At 34.2% G+C, this 8,176-nt stretch overlaps 2 long non-coding RNA genes across 2 annotated transcripts; both read left to right on the top strand.

Moving 5' to 3' along the window:
• The first annotated feature begins 746 nt into the window (after positions 1-746).
• Positions 747-2,101, top strand: LOC145789933 (uncharacterized). Its single transcript, XR_014328429.1, has 3 exons — positions 747-962; positions 1,048-1,112; positions 2,026-2,101. It is a non-coding gene; the product is annotated as an uncharacterized LOC145789933 (long non-coding RNA).
• Positions 2,102-2,924: 823 nt separating this feature from the next.
• Positions 2,925-6,727, top strand: LOC145797084 (uncharacterized). Its single transcript, XR_014338136.1, has 6 exons — positions 2,925-3,076; positions 3,209-3,307; positions 3,411-3,958; positions 4,966-5,053; positions 5,194-5,286; positions 6,474-6,727. It is a non-coding gene; the product is annotated as an uncharacterized LOC145797084 (long non-coding RNA).
• The last annotated feature ends 1,449 nt before the right edge of the window (positions 6,728-8,176 follow it).

The following is an 8,176-nucleotide window of genomic DNA, read 5'->3' on the forward strand; positions in this document are numbered from 1 at the left end:
TCAAAATACTATTCAAATTCAACAATTTCATCAGGATTGCTGAAAAGGTTAATGATAGGTGGGAGATAGTAGTCCTTCCAAACTTAGGTTAGGAATATAATTCTATTTGTTCCATTTTTTTTGCCAAATTAATAAACATTTAAACTTTTTAGGATAAGCCTCATCATAAAATTTCCACTAATATAAATATTCATCATTGAATTGGGCATCATTGGCTGATCTTATCTAGAATTTGTCCAGGAGAGTAGTGATCAGTCGCCCAATTGGCAGCATAAAGCTCTTGTAAAATTTCATTCTATTGGTGATCAAACACACAATGGAATTGTCTATAAACAGGATGGACTAAGCAATGGGATTGCACAATCTATGCAACCTGAAATCATTCGAAGATAGAATCAAAACAATCTGGTATTCAGGGCAATGAAAAGGTAATGGTACCTTTTGTTCTGTTTTGTTCTGACAATTATATATCATAGTTTGAGTGAGGTATAGTTTATTTATATGTATCACCTATTTTGTGTCTTAGATTGGATCCTAATGTTACAATTTCCAAATTGATTTTTGGCTAGCTTGCTAAAATTTCTTAGTTTTAGGAACCTTTGTATGGATTAAATATTTTTTATTAAAATTTAATTTTGGGATCAGCACATTCCCTGAGAAGTTATCACTTCGCTGTGTTTATGATGCAACTTCTGTTTTTTTCTTTTTTTTCTTTTTCTTTTTTTCATGTTTCCTCTCTTGAAGTCGATTAGTTAGTGTGTTTCATTTTTGTTCTTTGTCCATAATGATTGAAGTTGACAACACATATATGAATGCTTTCTAGGAGCTTTCATATTTGTTAGAAGAGAAAAACATGTCTCTGGCAGCGATTCAGGCAGCTCATGAGTCGGAAATAAATAACTTGGGCTTAGAACTTGAGAAAGAACGTGACAAGTTAGCAAATATTCAGCTAAAATTACAAGGTTCTTCCCTACTCTTTCAATGTCCAATTGTAATATCACATTTTGTCGTCTTAAATTTCTCGCCTGATCTCTTTTCCATTCCTAGAGGAACTGAAGTTGAATAAATTCTGTCAAGAGGAGCTGAACTTATCAAAAGTGGACAAGAACAAAGTGAGTTCTGAATTGGGTTCCTTTCTATTGGAATTGATGGCTATTTTGGCATTTTGACATTATTTATGTAAAGTTGACTATAAATTACTTTTACTCATTTATCTTGAAATTCAACAATTATTTCTCAAATAGTTGTTACCTTTCTCTGTTGCAGCGAAAAATAAGGATCATAATCTAACTATATTTTCAAGGATCTAATATATTCTCATTAGTGGAACTTACTACTGACTATAATATCTTGATTGCTATTTTCTTTACAAAGACAAGTTGAAACTAATAGCTAAACTGAAATGTGGATAAAAGTGGTGAAGGGTTTAAGTCAAGTTTTATTGCTTAACAAAACATCACTTGAGGTGCTGTATGCATGCACAGGATTTTGTACTCTGGTAGAATCTGTAGCATAGTGCTGGGAATTTAGGGTGTGGGTCTTCATGAAACATGAATATCTGGTACTGTTCATGACATGAATTGTACTCTCCGTTAACATCATATGTATGTTGTGTGTATATGATACACCCATGTACTGTGTACATCATTAAATGTAACCTCTGTGAAGAGTTCTATGATTTTAAAACTGTTCTTAAGAATTTGGATCTGGGGTTTTTGGGCAAAGAATGCCTACTGGTTTATTCTTTTAGATTGCATATTGATTGAAGTGATGAAACACTATGCCAATGACATTTCCCACTTTCTGGAGAGTTTCTTTGTTCCATTATTTTTGTAAGATAAGATGGTCTTGTTTTTGCATGAAAACTAATGATTGGCTTTTATAGTCTAAATTGACAGTGGTATGGTTCATTGTTTTCAGTAGGGACAGAGAAAGGCATCCAATAGGGATATTTTTCAGGATAGGTTGGCCATCATAATATTGATCCTTGTAATCTGATTCCATTTATTTATTTTTCCTTTTCAGAATATGGAAGCGGAGAAGCAGGTTAAATTTTTCCAAGGTTGTGTTGATTCTGCATTTGCTGAACGAGATCATTCAATAATGGAGGTTACTACTTTTTCCCCTCTTAAAGTTTCTATGTTCTGCTTGGTGCACAGGAGAAGGTTGGGGTTTAATGCCAAAAAAAAAAAAAAGAATTACATATTTAGCAAAGAAAGCACATTTATCTGATGGTATACACCCGGTAAACTTAGAACAGCAGAAGAACACAACTGACAATCCATCAACTAACAACAGTAGCTGAAATGTTGAAGGTGATTGCTCACATCTGTGGGTTTTAGTCTCAACTCAAAGGAGTTAGGGATAGAAGGAAATAAATAATATCTGACATTTGGTGAGTGATTGTGTTCATCAATAGAGGTTAGTTTTAATTCACCAACTTGGGAATACCGTGCGTGTAACTAAAACAGAAGGTGGCCGACTATAAATTGGTCTTTTTATGTGGGTTTCTATAATTTTTAAAAGGGACCACTTAGGCCACATTAAGTAACATTCATATAGTTATATGGGCTTATAAGAAGTGGGTAGCATTTCTAAATTTAGATAGTAATCGTCTACGAAGCATGGACACGACCTCATTAAGTAACATTAAGTAACATTCAGTAACATTAAGTAGGCCACATTAAGTAACATTCATAGTAATCGTCTACGAAGCCATCGACCTCGACCTCCATCCAGTCGACTTCGACCACCGTAAGCCTCTCTCTCTCTCTCTCTCTTGCCTTCCCTTTCGCTCGCGTCTCTTGTTCTCCCTCTCTTGCTCTCCCTGATTAATATGTATAATATATATATATATATGTATGTATTTATTTAATATTAATAAAAAAGACATCTTATATAGATTGAGAGTCTTAATATTTTTGGCCTTTACTTCCCCTAACTGATACCACAATGGGTTGTCATTAGAATGACCCCAATCTGTTACTATTGATTTGCAGATACTGTGCGTAAAGAAGCAGCCACAATAACTGCTGTATTTCCTTCTCCGAAAGATGTTATGTCGATTTTGGTTCAGGTATTCTGACAAGGAGTCCCTTCTTTTGTCCTTTATGGGTTTCATGACAGTGGACTTGGATGAAGTTTAGATACCAGGATCATGTTGGTTGGCAGTTTCATAATTTTGACCAGTTTCTGTGCTTGTATGCAGCGAGTTTTGGAGCAGCGACTTACAACACTTCTTGACAAATTGTTGATAAAACCATCTCTCGTTAACCCACCTACTATGGAAGAAGGCGGACTTCTATTGGTGAGTTGAATAATTGTTAATGTTTTTGTTCTTCCTTCACCCCATTGTCCATTTGAAGATAAAGTTGGATTGTGATTTCATTTGTATTCGCCTGAGGTTACAGTATCTTAGAATGCTAGCAGTGGCATATGAGAAGACACAGGAACTTGCTAGAGAGCTACATGCTGTTGGGTGTGGTGATTTGGATGTTGAAGGTAAGAATTAAATTAAGCAAAACACTAATTACATATCAATTAGACATCTAAATTTTATTTTTTTCAAGAGTCTAATTGATATTTTGAGATAATTTGAGATTGAAATAAAATTTTAATTGAATTTTAGATGCCACAGCAACAACTTCCCTTTAATCAAAAACGGCAATTAACGGTGAAGGTTAAAATCGAGACAAAATCAAATAATTTAAATATAAAATTAATATTATTAAAAGATATAGATTAAATTAATTTTTAAATGATAATTTAGGGGAGAAAATAATATTTTCTCAATTTGCAATGGCTTAGTGTAGTTGGCAATCCGGGGGCCACAGGCTCAGCTTGTGGATGAAATTTTGTTACATCTTTGCATGGTCTCTCTCTTTACCTCCTCACCCACCCCCTTCTCTCTCTTTCTCTCTCTCTCTCTCTCTCTCTCTCTCTCTCTCTCTAGAGTGAGGTAAGTGCTGCATTTGTTCGTTGAGTATTCAGGATCTACATTACCCTTCATTCTTGAATCTTGATTGTCTTTTCACTGTACTTTGTTTAGTGGATTGTCTAATTCTGTGATGTTTTTTTAACTTCATTGATATGTGGGTATTCTATTATCAGTACTGTTTCAATCTCTCAGTCACCATATATATCGCTCTTTCTTTTTAGTTACTGTTCAGGTTTGTTTGAATTTTCTGTTATTTCATTTGTTCTGGTGACAATAATCCAACATTTGTGTAGAGCTCATCATTTGTGACTATCTGCTTATAGAACAAAGCTAGAAGAAAAGAATATGAGGTCTTTTATTCTGTGAGTGAATTCATAATATGCTACTTCCTGATGGTTTCCTCATCTGGGCTTCAAAACTGAAATTTTTGCTAATCTCTTCTTTGTCTTTTAGAGCTAGTATTCAAGACTGAAATTGTGATTCAGTTGATGAAATTATACTAAATTGAAATACATTGTTGCATTCTTTCACATATTACTGCAATTACGAACCAGTTAAGATGTATAAAGTCTCTTAATGTAGGTTTAAATATTTCAGCTTGTATGCTTTCTGTTTGATGTAGAGATGGGTCTGCCAATATTAGCATTCAACCAGTTATGACTTATGAATGTCTTCCATACACTGTTTGTAAGCGGTTTGTAATAAATTCTTCAGTGGTTTTGGTGGTACTTGGAAGACACTGTTTGTAATAAATTGGAAACCTCTTTACGGAGTCTTGTTTTTAATATAAACTCTTCTAAATAGTTTTGGCCAATTAGTTGTTTCATTTGGGAAAAACCATTTATCTTGAGTAGATCTTGCTCCCTAAACCTGCTTCTGCTTCTCCTATAACTATAAAAATTTCATTGTTTCTGTTAGTTTTTGTTTATAAAAATTGAGCTTGATAGGACTAATCATTTATAGTCTGCATAATTTCATGCTGTGATATTTAATGAAAAATAATGATTTCATGCTATGACAACTGGCAGGTTGGTGCTGGCCTCCCTGTTATAGCATCCTTAAATCGTATACTTTCATCTGGAGATCCCGTGCACCATATCATTGGGAGCTTAAGTGGTATAGCATTTATTTTTATTTTTTTATTTTATTTTTGAAATGTCTTATTTCTTCTTCATGCTTGCTTGCATATATCGAACATGCTTTGTTTTTTAAGTTGTAATTTTATCATTTTGTTTCATATCCTTGTATGTGAATAGGTACGATGGGTTATGTAATGAGTGAGGTAGAAGATGGAAAGCCATTCAGCCAAGTTGTCAAATCTGCTAAAAGCCTTGGTTACACTGAACCAGGTTTAATAATTTATGATGTTACCATTTTAATAAATCAGTTTAGTTGAATTCTATGATTGTTCTTGGTATATAAAAGCCATATCTAAATAATTAGTGATATGGGTCCAAATTGTCAATTATAAGGTCTTTTTTACCTTGACTGTTTGTCTATTCTTGTTATTCGTTTCCATTTTTTGTTGAAAAGAAAAAGGCAAGACAATGAAAACTGTGAGCTTAATTCAAAATTCCTATGGCATTTTATTAGTATTAGATTAATGAATTTATTTGTTTCTTAAACTTTTTGACAGAAAGCATATATTTTGTAAGAATTTTGCGTTATACATTACTTTGATATCTATATATGATGCTTGGTTATTTCTTGTTTGTTTGTTTGTTTCTTGAAATTTTTGTTCTGTATTGAAGGATTTCTGCTAAAATATATCTTTTTTTTGCCATTAGTTTCTAATTTGTTATAGGAAAGTGAGTGACTTCCGACCATTGTACAAATGAATGTGATTTTTTTTTTTTTTTGGAGTTTTCCCTGATTATGGTTAAGGAATTTTGTTTTCTATTATTATTTTTAAGGAAAACTCGTCAGATGTATTCATTCATATCATATCTGGTAGGTAGGGTAGCAGAATGGATGAATATGCTTTCCCTTGATGTCTTGGGAAAGAGAACGGAAAGGAGGCACAAATGTTATGCCACCTTATTTATGTGAACTGCAAATTTATATTTTTTTTTTGGTACACGTTAATCTTTTGTGTGTGATTACTTAGATTAGGGGCCTTGATCATCAGTGCTGATTGAATGTCTGCTCAAGCTGCTCATCTACAACCCAAAGTTTAATCTAAAACTAAGAACATCAGAATCATTCATGTTTTAATTAATCTGTGGTATTATTCATTAAAATAAACTTTACCAACTTTATTAAAAAATCATATATAAAAGTGAACTGAATCAATGGAGCTTTGATAGTTAACTATGCCTGTATTTGTTATGGCTGTTAGCTTATTAATCATTGTGTACTGAAATTTGCTGGTACAGCAACAGGTATAGTTTTATTATGCCACCTAGTTGTCTCAATACGATGTACATGTTTATAGGATTTAATTGATTTTTGTAAAGATACGGATTTGCAATCCATTGTTGCTGCCACTATCATGCTTCTCTGATAATTTTTTTTTCCAATTCTGTTTCTTTATTAGGTGCCTTACGACACTATTGCTTTGATGGATGCGAAGCGTGGCACGGAAGGGCGCAAGGATCTTTTTGATTGGCTATCAAGGCAAATTAGTGGATTAAGCAATTTTCTCGATGCTGTAAATCTGAATTATGTATTGTTTCAATTTGTTATGCTAGATGTATGTGACTTGTGAATGAAAACTTAGAATAGTTGTATTGTGTCGAATGTTAATGAATTATGTATTGTGTCGAATGTTAATGATTCAGTTAATTTGAATGATGCTTTAAAATTATAGGTTTATTATGGATTAAATGAATTATTAGGAATTACAGGTGTATTGTTTTCTTGCTTTGGCGACCAATGTATTAGTCGCAACAAATAAATTATTTTTTTTCGCAAAAAATGACAATTGCCGACCAAAACAGTTCTTAGTCGTGGAAACTCAATTTTGCCGACCAAAAGTTTTGGTCGCGAAAAGTAATAAATGGCAACCAAAACCTTTTTTGGTCGTGGAATGCCACAATTGACGACCAAACTTTTTGGTCGTGGAATGTCACGATTGGCGACCAAAATTTTTTGGTCGCGGAATGTCATGATTGGCGACTAAAATTTTTGGTTGCGGAATGTCACAATTGGCGACCAAACTTTTTGGTCGTTGAATGTGATAATTGGCAACCAAACTTTTTGGTCGTTGAATGTGATGATTGGCGACCAAATTTTTTGGTCGGGAAAATATCACTTTTTGCGACCAAAGTGTTTTGGCGACAAAAAAAATTAGTCGCGGTAATTAAATATTTAGCGACCAAAAATTTAGTCGCGAAATCTAACTTTTGCCGACCAACCATAATTTTGGTCGCGAATTACTTTTGCCGACCCTCAATTGGCGACCAAAGTAGCGACCAAAAAAATTGGTCGCGGATAACTTTTGCCGACCAAAAATTGACTTTTAGCGACCAATTTTTTTGTTGCCAAAAGTGGTAATTCTTGTAGTGCAAGTACACTACTGTAGTAGTAGTTTTTTTTTTTTTTTTTTTTTTGATAACTCAGGGTGTCCGGGTCAGCTTGCGCGTACCTCGACTAATCCCTGGGGGACCAATCCCACCATCCACTAGCGAGGGGCCCATTTAAAGCCAGAGCAAAACTCTGCATGGACTGGCCCAACACAATGATTGATAGCACCTAAGAGGTTTTGAACTTGAGACCTAAAGAGGAGCAAACTCCTAAGTCCCAAGCCTACACCACTAGGCTAACCCTTGGGGGTTGCCAAGTGCAGTAGTTTTATCATTCACCACCATATGAAGTGATTACTTAGTTCTAGTTATATTGAGTTGGCATATCTATTGTTCGTACTTAAGCTCATTGCAAAATCTAGAAGTCCCCTAGATATTAATTTGTGATTATGTATCAATTTTAAGTAATAAAACAATCACAATCAAACAATCAAGACAAATCGACACAACGATTTTAACGGGAAAAAACCACAATTGGAGCACCTCTAATTATGATTAAAAAAATCATAGGCAACAGCAACAAAACAATCCACTAAGAAGATATAAAAGAATTGCATAAGTGTACTCTTAATTACCTAGTGAATCCACGCCTGAATTGAACCAACCCCTATGTGCCTCTTCCAACCTTGTCTTCACCTCGGAATTGTCTTGCCCAACATTGAATCCACAACGCCGATGTCGAATCACGACGATGAGCCACTCCGGAATCCACCAA

Source organism: Camellia sinensis, chromosome 1 (assembly GCF_055761805.1).
Source record: "Camellia sinensis isolate YWXY chromosome 1, ASM5576180v1, whole genome shotgun sequence".
Lineage (NCBI taxonomy): Eukaryota > Viridiplantae > Streptophyta > Magnoliopsida > Ericales > Theaceae > Camellia > Camellia sinensis.